Raw genomic sequence first — 12797 nt, 5'->3', positions numbered from 1 at the left:
TTGTCAAGAAAAAACCCCAGGCCCTGAGGTCAGGCCCCAGACTGGCAAAAGAAGAAAAAGCAAAAGAAAAAGGCTGAGGTTGAAAATAGCCAAGCATCCTCTGTCAATTATTTGTGTGAATTGATGACTCTGATGCAGGTCGTTATGAGATTAGAAAACCCACTTCAAAATATTCCTTGACTGCTCAGTTTAATTTTTTTTAAAAAAAACTTGAACTTTTAGCAGTAAAATCCTGTTAATACTTTCTCTCCTAATTCATTTCTCCTATCCTATGAAATCTAAAAGGCTTTGCCTTGATGTTTTTAGTATCTGGAAAAAATGAATTGGTTGATATTAAATGGCTAAGACTTTACTCTCCATAATCGAGTGTTGAGTCAAGTGAATCACAATTATCAACAACTCCCAAATGTTTATTGCCAGTCCTGGGGGCTTGAACTCAGGGCCTGGGGTCTTGAGAATCCTTTGCTCAAGAATAACATTCTACCACTTGAACCACAGTGCCACTTCTGGCTTTATCAAAGGTAAGAGTCTCATAGACTTTTCTGCCTGGACTGTCTTTGAGCTACAATCCTTAGATCTCAGCCTCCTGAGAAGTTGGGATTACAGGCATGAACCACCAGTGCCTGGCTTTCTACACTCCTAAATAAACTCAGATACCAAGACTGTAAATGAACTGGGAAGGAGGTTTGAGGTTCAGTCTTCAGGGGTCCAAACATGTACTTACCCCATGGCCTTTGTAAATGCAATTCTCTCTACTTAAACTCCTTACACACTCTCATTTTTCTGGAGATCTCCTCAACATTTCTCAGTTTAATATCACATCCCTGACACTGTCTGGCTAGTCTTGCTCTTCATGGAATAAATGTGATTTTTATGTGAAAAATTAAAATTCATCAATAGAGTATTTATTGTCTTTGTTGGTATCGTTGCTGCTAGTGGCAAGCACTATACTTCACTCGTAGTGTAACAGGTTCTCTGTAGATATATTTTTGGATGAGTCAACTCATTGATGTTCCAATTCAAACAGTCTCTTAATTTGGAAGTAACTGGAAAAGATTCTCACTTCATTCCGCACACATCTTAGAGGTCAGATAGTCACCTCCAGCTTCAAGACAACTACATCTGGTCTTACAATGGCTCAAAATTTCCTATCAACAACCAAGGCTTTGATAACCTCTCCCAATAACAACATCCCTGCCCAGCATTGCTTCCACAATGGACTCTGGAAACTATTCACATACACTGGTGCCCATGCTAGTTCTTACAATCCTTGCCCCTTCTCAGCCTCTCCTCTATCTATTTCCCTCCCACCATGGGTCTTGGCTTTGATTCCTGACTTTCAATATGATTGAAAGTCACTGGCTGGGTTAATCTTGATTGTCATCTTGATTGGAAGGAGAAGGACCTTGGGAGTTAGTAAAGCACAACTCTGGGTGTGTCTAGGGGTGTTTCCAGAAAGGACCTGAGGGTGGGTGTCTATCCCCAGACCCCCAGAGACACAGATGGAATAAAAGGGGAAAAGAAGAAAGGCATTGAATGGAACCTACCATCCTTTCTTCCTTCCTTCCTTCCTTCTTTCCTTCCTTCCTTCCTTCCTTCTTTCCTTCCTTCCTTCCTTCCTTCCTTCCTTCCTTCCTTCCTTCCTTCCTTCCTTCCTTCCTCTGTCTTCCTCCATCCCTCTCTTTTCAGCCTCTCCTTTCTATCCACCATGATATGAGCAGTTCTTTTCCCCACACTCCCTACCATGATAGATTGAGAAGTCTAAAACTGTGAGCCAAAATAAATCTTTTCTCCTTTTGAGTTGTTTTGCTCTGGTATTTTGAAAAGGCCAGGGCATTGCAGTTCCTACCCTGTTTTCAGTTGAGAAGCTTTGATCAAAGCTAGCCACCATGCTCAGACACACAGGTAGTCCTATGGTAAGGCCAGGACAGAAGGAAGTTGAGGACTTCACCAATGCCATGTTGAAGTCATAAGAACCAGCCACCTGGGGGATGACTGGACTCTCAGCCCCACAGTTACTTCAGAGCCCAGAGCTTATGGTTTCAGACAGAAGCTGAACTATAATTGAGATGATGCCAGGTGTTTCACATCTTGTCGATGGAGAAAGTTATTTCCATGTACCAAATGTTGGTTGAAAATCATTCTTTGAATATTTATCCTAACCAGCCTAATGTGATAAATACCTCTTCTCTCTGTGTTCAATTAAAATCAGCTTCTTGGATCAAATGAGTGTGTCAACAACCTTGATCCCATCAGCAAACTCTGTTTATATCTTTCATGATTATTTTCCAGTGCTCAGAATAATTCGTTTAAGAGCGGCTCTGTCAGTTCCTCTTCATGTAGCAAATAGACTGTAAAATTTCCCTTTGAATGAAATTTTTATCTTTCCAAGCTTCAACCTTAAGTGTCAGTCTGACTCAGCCTTAGGCATAGAAGTTAACTTTACCTTTGTGGAAGACAATGCTGAGCACCTTGTCCCATTAAAAATGGTGTCAGGGGGTTGGAGATGTGGCTCCGTTGATAGAGTGCTAGCTAAGGAGTGAAAGCTTTGGGTACAGAGTTCAAGTCACAGTCTCAGACCAAAAAAGAAAAAGAGAAGAAAAGAAGAAAAGAGAAGAGAAAAGAAAAATGATGGCAGATGATCCCATCTGTCATGAAAAATATTAGGTGCTACATTGTTACACCCTAAAGAGTGGTCTCATTTTATATCACCAAGCATTTGTCCCTCTTTCATTCCTACTGCCCTTCCCTCCTTCCTTCCTTCCTTCCTTCCTCTCTTCCTTCCTCCCTCCCTCCCTCCCTCCCTCCCTCCCTCCCTCCCTTCCTTCCTTCCTTCATTCTTTCCTTCCTTCCTTCTTTTTTCTTGAAGTAGTGGGGAGTGAGCCACAGGTTTCAGGCACACTAGTCACTTTACCACTTTTAATTTTTTTTTTTAACCAAAGCAGTCTTGTTCATTCTCTGGTCACATAAGTTCTAGCAAGGGATATTTGTTCTTGTATCATGACTTCTCTGCTCTCTTTTAGCTTCCAGACTTCAAGGTCAAAATTGTTTAATATGTTCCTTTTATACTTTAATATTTTTTAAATAAAATGACACATGGTCATAAAGATAAATACCACATGATATATATATATATATATATATATATATATATATATATATATAAAGGCAGATAGCAATCATTTCTATTACTTGATGATTAATAGTTCAGGATCTGTATCTGTCAAAGTTTTCATGATTGTGTTTATGAGTATGCATATATGAATAAAGTGATTTTTTCTATAACTAAGATCACTTACCAGTATTCTGTAACTTCAAAAATAATCTCACCAATATATTATGGATATTTTTAGATAAGAGCAATAGCTTACATTTAGTAAGTTATTTAGGAACTACATTACCACACCCAATTCTCAAAATAGCACCATGGGTTGTTAGTATGAAAGTCCCCACTTTATAGATGATACAATAAAGTCAGAGAATTTAAGTAAGTTGCCTGTCAGTGCTGATCTGGGATTTGGTCTCTAGAAGTAAACTGTAGAGTCTGAACTCAGCCATTGTATAGACATCCAACTCTCACTCCTCAAGTCAGCTCACAGTACTTATTCCCTGCAGACTTGCTTTCTGCCCTAGACTTTGAATTTTTCTCCCTTTTTGCTTCTGGGAAACCCTTCAACTGACTGTGTCCTTGGACTGCCTCTCTAGACTTGCTATGTTTTTGCTTTGTCTGTGAACTGTAAATAGCATTTCTCTTTGTCAAGGTGTGTTTTGAGCCTGATAAACTGACTCGGGTGTGGGGGGAGGGATTAGGGACTTTGTAAAAATTTGGGGTCCTCTTTATGTGGTCTATAAATCCTTTTCTCTTAGGTACATTTAAAGAGTTCCCTTTTCTTTTCTTCCTACTCTAATTTTGATTCTGTTCACTCTCAACCTACTGTATGGTCTCCTCCTGAACTTTCCTAACAGTGCTTTGGGAGTGTCCTTAGAGCTTTACATTCTTTTCCTGAGAAAAAAGAAAAGCATCATTCAATGTGGACTAAAGTAGAAAGGGGAATGGGAGGGGAGCTGTGGAAGGTGGAGCAACTGGGTTGGTGTATGTCCTGGGAAGCCAGGGTGATGACCCTCCTAAATCCACACCACGTCATGATCCCAGGGCACACCCAGTCTCCATCCAGTCATCAGACCTGTGAGAACACGCCATCTGAAAATGAAGGGAAATCCTGGGACACGAGGTGAATCGTAGGTCCTATTGTTGGCACAGGTTCATGTGCACATTCACTCTGGTGAGAAGCAAAAGCCAGAATATCAAGATGGGGGTTCATGGCACAGAACTCTGGACTCTTAACAAGACACCATCTCTTTCTCTTTTTCTAAGGGATAGTTGAGCTGCCAACTATGAACCCATCACATCTCAGATGGACCCCCTTTCTGGGAGTTACCAAGTGACCCTCAAAATAGCAGTAATCACACAAAATTAATGATTGAATGCACAGTATTGCCACTATAGACATTCAGATAAGGGTGTTGAGGGGCTGGGAATGTTGCTCAGTAGTTGAGTGGTTTGCCTAGTTAAGTACAAAGTCCTGGGTTCAATCCCCAGCCCTCACCTCCCTCTATATGCCAGAAAGAAAAGGGAGTTGAGCAGGAGTTGGTGATGCAAGAGGAGTTAACAGACAAGCAGTTAACAGCCGCCCACAGGATTGTATCTATTAAAGTTATGTGCAGTTATTTCAAGACTCAAAAATGAAAGAGTTCTGGGATCAACTAGTAATGTCTGCAACAGCATGGCAATAAGCATAGTAGTCCTATATCTGCCATACAGTCATATATCTCTCATAAGGATATGTTGTGAAGGCATATAAAACTGGAGTGCCAGCTCATCTCTGTTATACTCAAGGTAAAAATAGAAATAGACCCTTACACAGTTAAGTGTCAGAGCCTCTATTTTCCCACAAAGCCAATATAAATTTTAATTCTTGGTCATTTTTATTTGAAAGGACTCAGTTCTCAGTAAGGTATCTGGAGTAGCAAAATTTGCTAAGTAAAAAAACAAAAGATACAAACACATTCGAAATTGTAGCACCATAGCAATATCACTAGGGGCAAGGAATAACTGAAGGCTATGTGACTACTCTATTGCTAAATTTCTTCGTGATTCTGAAGATGATTTCCCTCTCGCCTTTTCTTTAAATGCTGACTGGCTTCATGGTTCTAGATGATTGTGCCTTAAGTGCTAAGGCATGTCTTGCCATTAATTGAAGTTTAGATTAGACTCGACTGATATTTCCTTAATTTTAAAACTTTATTTGCAATAACATGGCTCTCGTACTGACTAGAGACTAAAATGTGATGCTTCACTTGCTTGCATTTAGTTGTGTGCCTTTGGGCAAATTTCAAATTGAGGCTTGGGTTTCTAATTAATTAAATGGGTATATTTATTAGTGGATTGTCAAGAGAAGCTATTTAGATAACCCAATCTTTGGGAGCACGCAGCAGAGAGATACTCTTCTGAGGCGTTAATAATACCATAATTATTATTTTCATGTATATAGCTTGAGTTTAGTTGGGGAAGAGGAGAAATTGAAAACAAAAGTCAAGATGATCTGAAAATAATAATAGTGGTAGGAGTTAAGGTTTCAACAGAGGAGCTAGATTGTTTCCGGTCTTTTCATCCAAGGATCAGGTTGCCAACAAAGTGTAGGATGCTTGGATAACTTTAATTTCAACTTCAGAAGCAAGCAATAGCACATACTTACAATAGAAATAATTTGCCATTTATTTAAAAATCCAATGTACATGTTTCTGTGGTTTGAACATTTTCTGTAAGTGCTTATATGTTGGAAACACAGCCCTCCAATTTATTTACTAAGGATATTTAAGTATGAGGCATTTGGGAGGTATTGGGACTAAATGAGATCATTGAGGTGGGACCCCCACAATGGCATTTGTGGCTGTACAAGAAGCAAGGACAGGGCTGGGAATGTGGCTCAGTGGTAGAGTGCTTGCCTAGCATGCATGAAGCCCTGGGTTCAATTCCTCAGTATCACATAAACAGGAAAGACAGAAGCGATGCCTGTGGCTCAAGTAGTAAAGTGCTAGCCTTGAGCAAAGGGAGAGTGTCCAGGCCCTGAGTTCAAGCCCCAGGACTGGCAAAAAATAAAAGAAGAAGGACCTAGCTGGCACACACAGTATACTCCCTGTAATGCCCAGGCCCGCGGCCATAGTGTGGTGGAATATGAGGCCTCAGTTACTGAGCAGGTACCAGCACTATGCTTGTGGACTTTCCAGCCTGCAGAAACCATCAGCTGAATTAACTTCCATTCTTACGTATTACCTGGCCTCAGGTGTTTCTTAGAGCAACACAAAATGGACTAAGACAACTGGACATCCTTTTGGTATCTTTCTAGGATCATTAAGATTTGGCAGATATAAGCCATGTGGAAAAAGGTAACTCAGGACATATACTTGATAAATGCAGACAAAGAGAAGTAACACAATATGGAGATGCTAAGGGAAAGCTCTGGAACCAGGCTACCCATACCATCTCCCACCTGGGTACTTATTAGGTTTTGAAGGGCAAGATTGTTTGCTCCTTTGTCCCTCTGTGTCTTCATCATCAAGTAGAGAAAACAACAGTCCCTTCTTTACATGACTGTTGTGCTTATTATTACTATTACTGTGTTATTAATTGTTAATTGATAGTCATGAAGACTTTGAATTAGTACCCAACATAGCCAAAGGAATCCCCAAATGACAACTATTACTGTGAGGTTACTGTCATGAACTGATGCTAAGATTTGAACGTCATCACTAGTAATAAAAATATTCATGCCTGTCATCTGACAAAAAGCCTTCAAAGGGCAACTTGGGTGACATCATCTCATGTCCAAGGCATGGAGGGCAGAAGCGAGACCAGACACTGCTTGATGCTGAGGGCATTCAACTAGAGCTGGGGTTCGGGTCTCCCCTGTCTAAATGTCTTTCCACTCTTCCAAGCAGCTGAGTTCATCTGTGTTGTTGTAAAGTGGGAAAGGTGGCCAGAAATTATAGCAAAGACACCATCTATTGGACATATGAGCATTCTGTAAATTCTGGAGAACATTATCTAATACTACAATGACATTATGGTTTGTGATATAAGAATTTCTAAATACTTGCAAACATTTCCTTAGCATTTCTACCAACAAGCAGAAGGGAAATTACATTTATTATTACCCTAGGCATCCAGGGGAGTTAAAATCCAGGAAAAGCAAGTGATTTGCTATAAGCCAACCAGCCTAATAAGGAGCAATGGATGTGACTCCCTCCCCCCTCACCGTGCCACCTTGTACTCAAAGCCTTGGCTGTTTTCTGACCTGTGATGCTTCTTTCATTCTAAATATAGCCCACCATCCGTAGCTACTTAAGCTGAGATCTGAGGACAGAAGTTTGAAGTCAGCTGGGACAGAAAAAGTCCCTAAGGGCTGGGAAGGTGGCTCAGTGGTAGAGCGCTTGCCTTGCATGCCTGAGGCCCTGGGTTCGATTCCTTAGCACCACATATGCAAAAAGAAAAAAGCCGGAAGTGGTGCTGTGGCTCAAGTGGTAGAGTGCTAGCCTTGAGCTGAAGAGCTGAGGGACAACGCCCAGGCCCAGGCCCAAAGTTCAGGTCTGACGACCGGACCCCCCCCCCCCCACAAAAAAAAAAAGAAAAGAAAAGAAAAAGAAAAAGTCCCTGAAACTCTCATCTTTAATTAACCACCAGAAAAACCCAAAGTGGAGCTATGACTCAACTGGTAAAGCTCTAGCTTTGCGCAGAAAAAGCTCAAGGACAGTACCTAGGCCTTGAGTTCAAGATCCATTACCAGCAAAATCAAAACAAAACAAAAGCATTAAAAAAAAATTAAAAGATCCTCTACTAGAGTTCCAACATGGTCTGTTTTAGTTTTTCCTAAATTAAGTGTATTCTTTCCATCCAGAGACAATCAGAGTGGTTGGTCTGTCTTCTAAAAAATCCCCCTCACCACCCCCACTTTGAATCTTTCTTCCCAGTTTATCTTCAAGATAATACAAACAAATAATTTACAAATGCAATGGGGAGATTAGCCAAACAAACTTTACTATTATTTTAGAGCTCTAAGCAGAGCAAGCATTAAAATTGCTAGCAAATGTTTTATTGCCTGCATTATCTCCCTATGCTAACCATAAAGCAAAGGCCACTTCACCTCAAATATTCTTTAAGAATCAGAGCTATCATTCCACCCATGTTATTATGGCAGTTTAAATTTTCAATTGCCTTGCAAATGGTCATTTGGCAGTCAGATGTATCCCATGCATCATATTTTCAGTTCCTGAAATCACTGCTCAGATCATGTGTCTCTCCATCACCATTAATACACAATATGCCCATCCTTGGATTGCTTTTGACTAAAAAAAACAAAAAACAAAGTGAGATATTTATGGGAAATTCCAGTTTTGTAGCTTGAATGGAAAGGAGAAAGTCCAAGCTGGCCTGTAGTGAAACTATCTAAGCTGATAGTCTTCATCAGAGTGGTGTAGAATGGAGTGAGGCGGGGACCAACAATTGTGGCATGGGCGAGTTTCTGCCCTTCTGTGGGGCAGAAGGCTGGCAGAGACGGGGGGTAGGGAGCAATAAAAGTTTCCACCCTAGGGACTGGAAATGTGGCTTAGTGGTAGAGTGCTTGCCTTAGCATGCATGAAGCCCTGGGTTCGATTCCTCAGTACCACATTCACAGAAAAACCCGGAAGTGGCCCTGTGGCTCAAGTGGTACAGTGCTATTCTTGAGCAAAAGGAGCTAAGGGATAGTGCCCAGGCCCTGAGTTCAAGCCCCTGGACTGGCCAAAAACAAACAAAAAAGTTTCCACCCTCTCTCAGAAAGACTTAGAGGCTAACCACAGGGAATGTCATAACAGGATCAGGAAGAAAAACAAATATTAAGATTTGTATTCCTTTAAATAATAATAACAACGAGAAAGCCAGGCACCAGTGATTCACACCTGTAATCCTAGGTACTCAGAATGTTGAGCTCTGAGGATTGCAGTTTGAAGTCAGCCCAAGCAGAAACATCCATGAGATTCTTATTTCCAATTAACCACCAAAGAGCCAGAGGTGGAGCTGTAGCTCAAGTGGTAGAATATGAGCCTTGAATGAAAAAGCTATGTGATAGCACCTAGGCCCTGAATTCAAGCCCCAGTGCGCGCGCGCGCACGCACGCACGCACACACGCACACACTCACGCACGCACGCGCGCACACACACACACACACACACACACACACACACACACACACACACACACACACACACACACACACACACACACACACACACACACACACACACACACACACACACACACACACACACACACACACACACACACACACACACACACACACACACACACACACACACACACCCCATTCCTCAGAGCTGTACCATGCCTGAAGGAACAAAGGATGGCCTGTGTTCTCCTGCCCAGTTCATTCCCCCAGACCCCTTCACAATAGTCCATTAGGTGACATAGTGTCATCACTTCATCACTGCCTGAGAAAATGCCATGCATCCTACATGCCAAATCGATGCTCTGTTGAAGTTCCTGGCTTGATGTTGCTTGTGACACTGATTACATCGTACTTGGCATTACCATGTGCTCAGAGGAACCTTTGCCCTGCAAGATGTCGCCCATGGGTGAGACCTGTGTTTTACTCCTGTCTGAAGGAACACAATTCTCAACCCATAGCAAGAACCCGGGAACCTTTTGGAACAGAGCTGCCTCCCTATAACTGGTGGATCTCTCTGCTGTGATTTCTGTCCCAGGGTCCCTTCCCTTCTCCTCACGTTGATCTTGGCAAAAGAGAAAAGAATCCATCTTGTTTTCTATAAAAGGTTGCTGCCTTCCAGAAACTGGTCCCCCACAATTGCCTTCATGGGGTGCTAAGGAATGCCTTGTGACCATACCACAGGGAATTCTGCCTCCAGTCCCCTAGTAGCTGTCCAGGGAATGTCTGCAGGGGCTGGGTTGATGCCACCCACTGACAGGACCAGAATATGTATTCTCAGCCCACCTCCTACCAACAAGAAGGAGGCCCTAGCCAGACTATGCCCTATGTATTTAAACTATTCCTTGGTGGAACTGGAGCGCAAGCACCTTTGAACGACAGGATGAAACGCAGCTTTTAGGAAGTGGTTTTAATGTGTGATGCTACTTGGAAGTCTTGGAAGGAGAAGCTGGTGGACAAGGGGAGACTGTTAGCCTGATACCATGGACACACATCAGTGAATGTCCTCAGAAGGTACAGTGGGCACCCATTGTGCAGTCTGTAGCTGTTCTTGGAAATGGTTTCCTTGGGAACAAGGACACTGGTAGAAAACAGAACAAAATCTCCAACCAGGAAGTTCCAGCTAAAGCCTTCCTTACCAACCTTTTCTAATGCTCCTCTGTCCCCCCTGATGCTCCAGGCTTCTCTTTAGTTCCTGAAGTGCCCCAGTCTTGTTTTCAACACAGGCCTTTGCACTTGCTATTTCCCACCTCCCAAGATTTCCTTCTTTCTATTCTGTTGCATCATGTAGTTGGTTCACTTTTACCTCTTCCACAAGGCCATTCTAGATACTTCCCCTCGCGTAGTTCTCCCCTGGCTGCTGTCCGTCTTCTTTTGTGTGTGTCAATACTGGGGCTTGAACTCAGGTCTGGGTGCTGTCTCTCAAGGCTGGTCATCTACCCCTTGACCCACAGCTCCAGTTTTGACTTTTTAGTGTTTCATTGGAGATACGAATCTCACAGGCTGTCACGCCCAGGCTGAAGGTCTCAACCTTCAGAGTAGCTACAGGGAAGAGACGCCAGTGCCCAGCTGTTGTTGGTTTTAAGAAAGGAGGTCTCACTATGCAGTCCAGGTATAGGCCCCTGGTGCCCAATGGCCTCCATTGTTGTCTTCCATCTTCTTTTTAAATGTCTCAGCTCTTACTGCCATCCATTTGTTTTCTCTCCTAGTTTGTTGATTCTGTATTGTCTGATTTCCTAGACTGTAACTCCCTGAAGAGCAAGGTCCTCATAGCTATTTATCTATGTCCAGCTCCATCTTTATATCACGCCCTCTCCTCCCCATCCCCTGGGCGCAGTCAGGACACCATCCTCTCTTGCCCCTGGCTGTGGGAAAGACAACTTTGCTCTTTCACAGACAGACCAAGTTAGAACCTGACTCTAAGTTTGGAACCTGACAAGCCTCTTTGATGTAGCATCTCACCCGTTATGATTTTCCAAGGCTATTTCTGCTGAGCTGTAAGATTTATATGTTTAGTACTTGCTGGCATTTACAGGAATTCCTGTTGGAGTTTGACCCACTGTAGAGTTAAAGAGTCATATTGACTCTGTACATCTAGCTCAATCACAGCTTCTCAGAACTAGGAAATGCTCAGATGTCTGGGGTATTCTGCATACCATTTTTTGTTTCTCAAATGCTACCTCTACTAGGGTTTACTGGGATCCTTCCTTCCTTCCTTCCTTCCTTCCTTCCTTCCTTCCTTCCTTCCTTCCTTCCTTCCTTCCTTCCTTCCTTCCTATCTTTAAGTAGTTGTACAAAAGGTTTCAAGTCAACATGTTAATGTATGAGTACAATATATCTTAATCAAGGTCACCCCTTTCATCTTTCTCCACATTAGGAATCTTGAATGGAAAAGCAAAAGGTACAGGAACCACAGGTGCCACACACACTATTATGTTGTGTCCATGTTCAGAAATGTAAATCTACTCATTAATACACCTTGAGCTACTTCCCTTCCGTTCTGATCTCACTTCCCATTTGTCCTTCCAATGCTTCCTGTCAATTCACCTCCCAAATGACACGACTTAAGTCCCTTTTTTTCAGGATTTACTTCTGGTGCAGTCTGATCTGAGGCAACATTCCATGGGTACACATGGCAAAACAAACAGGGAGAATGGAGCCAATCAGTTCCCTCCCCATAGGACCTGTTCTTCTCCACTGTGCTCATCTGCATTGTGAAATTCTGAGAGAGCCTTGTGACAGCATTCCATTTATTTGGTCACAGAGTTTGAGGCAAAGCAGACTCCCTCCCTCGCCCCCTCCCTAAGGTTTTCATGTTGTAGTTTGTTTTTTATTTTGTGTTTGTTGTGTTGGTCCTGGGGCTTGAACTCAGAGCTTGGACACTGTCCCTGAGCTTTAAAAAACATTAATGTTATAAAGGTGATGTATAGAGGGATTCCGTTTCATAAGTAAGGTAATGAGGACATTTCTCTTTGGAAAATGTCATTCCTTCACTCTCTCCCAGTTTTTCCTTCCCGTCCCCACCCACAAGTTGTATAGTTCATTTTCAACATAATGTCAAGTATTTGTTCACCTTCTGTCCCTTCACTTCTGTGTCCCCCCTTTCCTTCCCAAAGACAGATAAAATGAACAAAGAAGATTATAAGAAAAGAAATAATAAACTTCTTGTTTCCAATCTCTGAGCTTTCTTGCTCAAGACTAACAAGCACTCTACCTCTTGAGTCACAGCTCTACTTCTAGAGTGGTTAATTGGAGGTAAGAGTCTTATGGACATTCTTGCCTGGGCTGGCTTTGAACTGTGATCCTCAGATCTCAGCCTCCTGAATAACTAGGCTTACTGGTGGGAGTTGCCAGCACACAGCAGTTTTTTTGCTTTTACAAAGAAGTCCACCCTTCCTTTTACAAAGGAGGAGTGTAGAGTCGATATGAATAACAGCCTTCAAGAATTTTTGTTGTTGTTGTACAGAGGTTGAGCTCAGGGCTTTCTGCATCCTAGGCATGCACTCTGTGCTGAGCTT

Source organism: Dipodomys merriami, unplaced genomic scaffold (assembly GCF_024711535.1).
Source record: "Dipodomys merriami isolate MVZ:Mamm:240054 unplaced genomic scaffold, mDipMer1.0.p SCAF_13, whole genome shotgun sequence".
Taxonomy (NCBI): domain Eukaryota; kingdom Metazoa; phylum Chordata; class Mammalia; order Rodentia; family Heteromyidae; genus Dipodomys; species Dipodomys merriami.
This window is presented reverse-complemented; position numbering follows the sequence as displayed.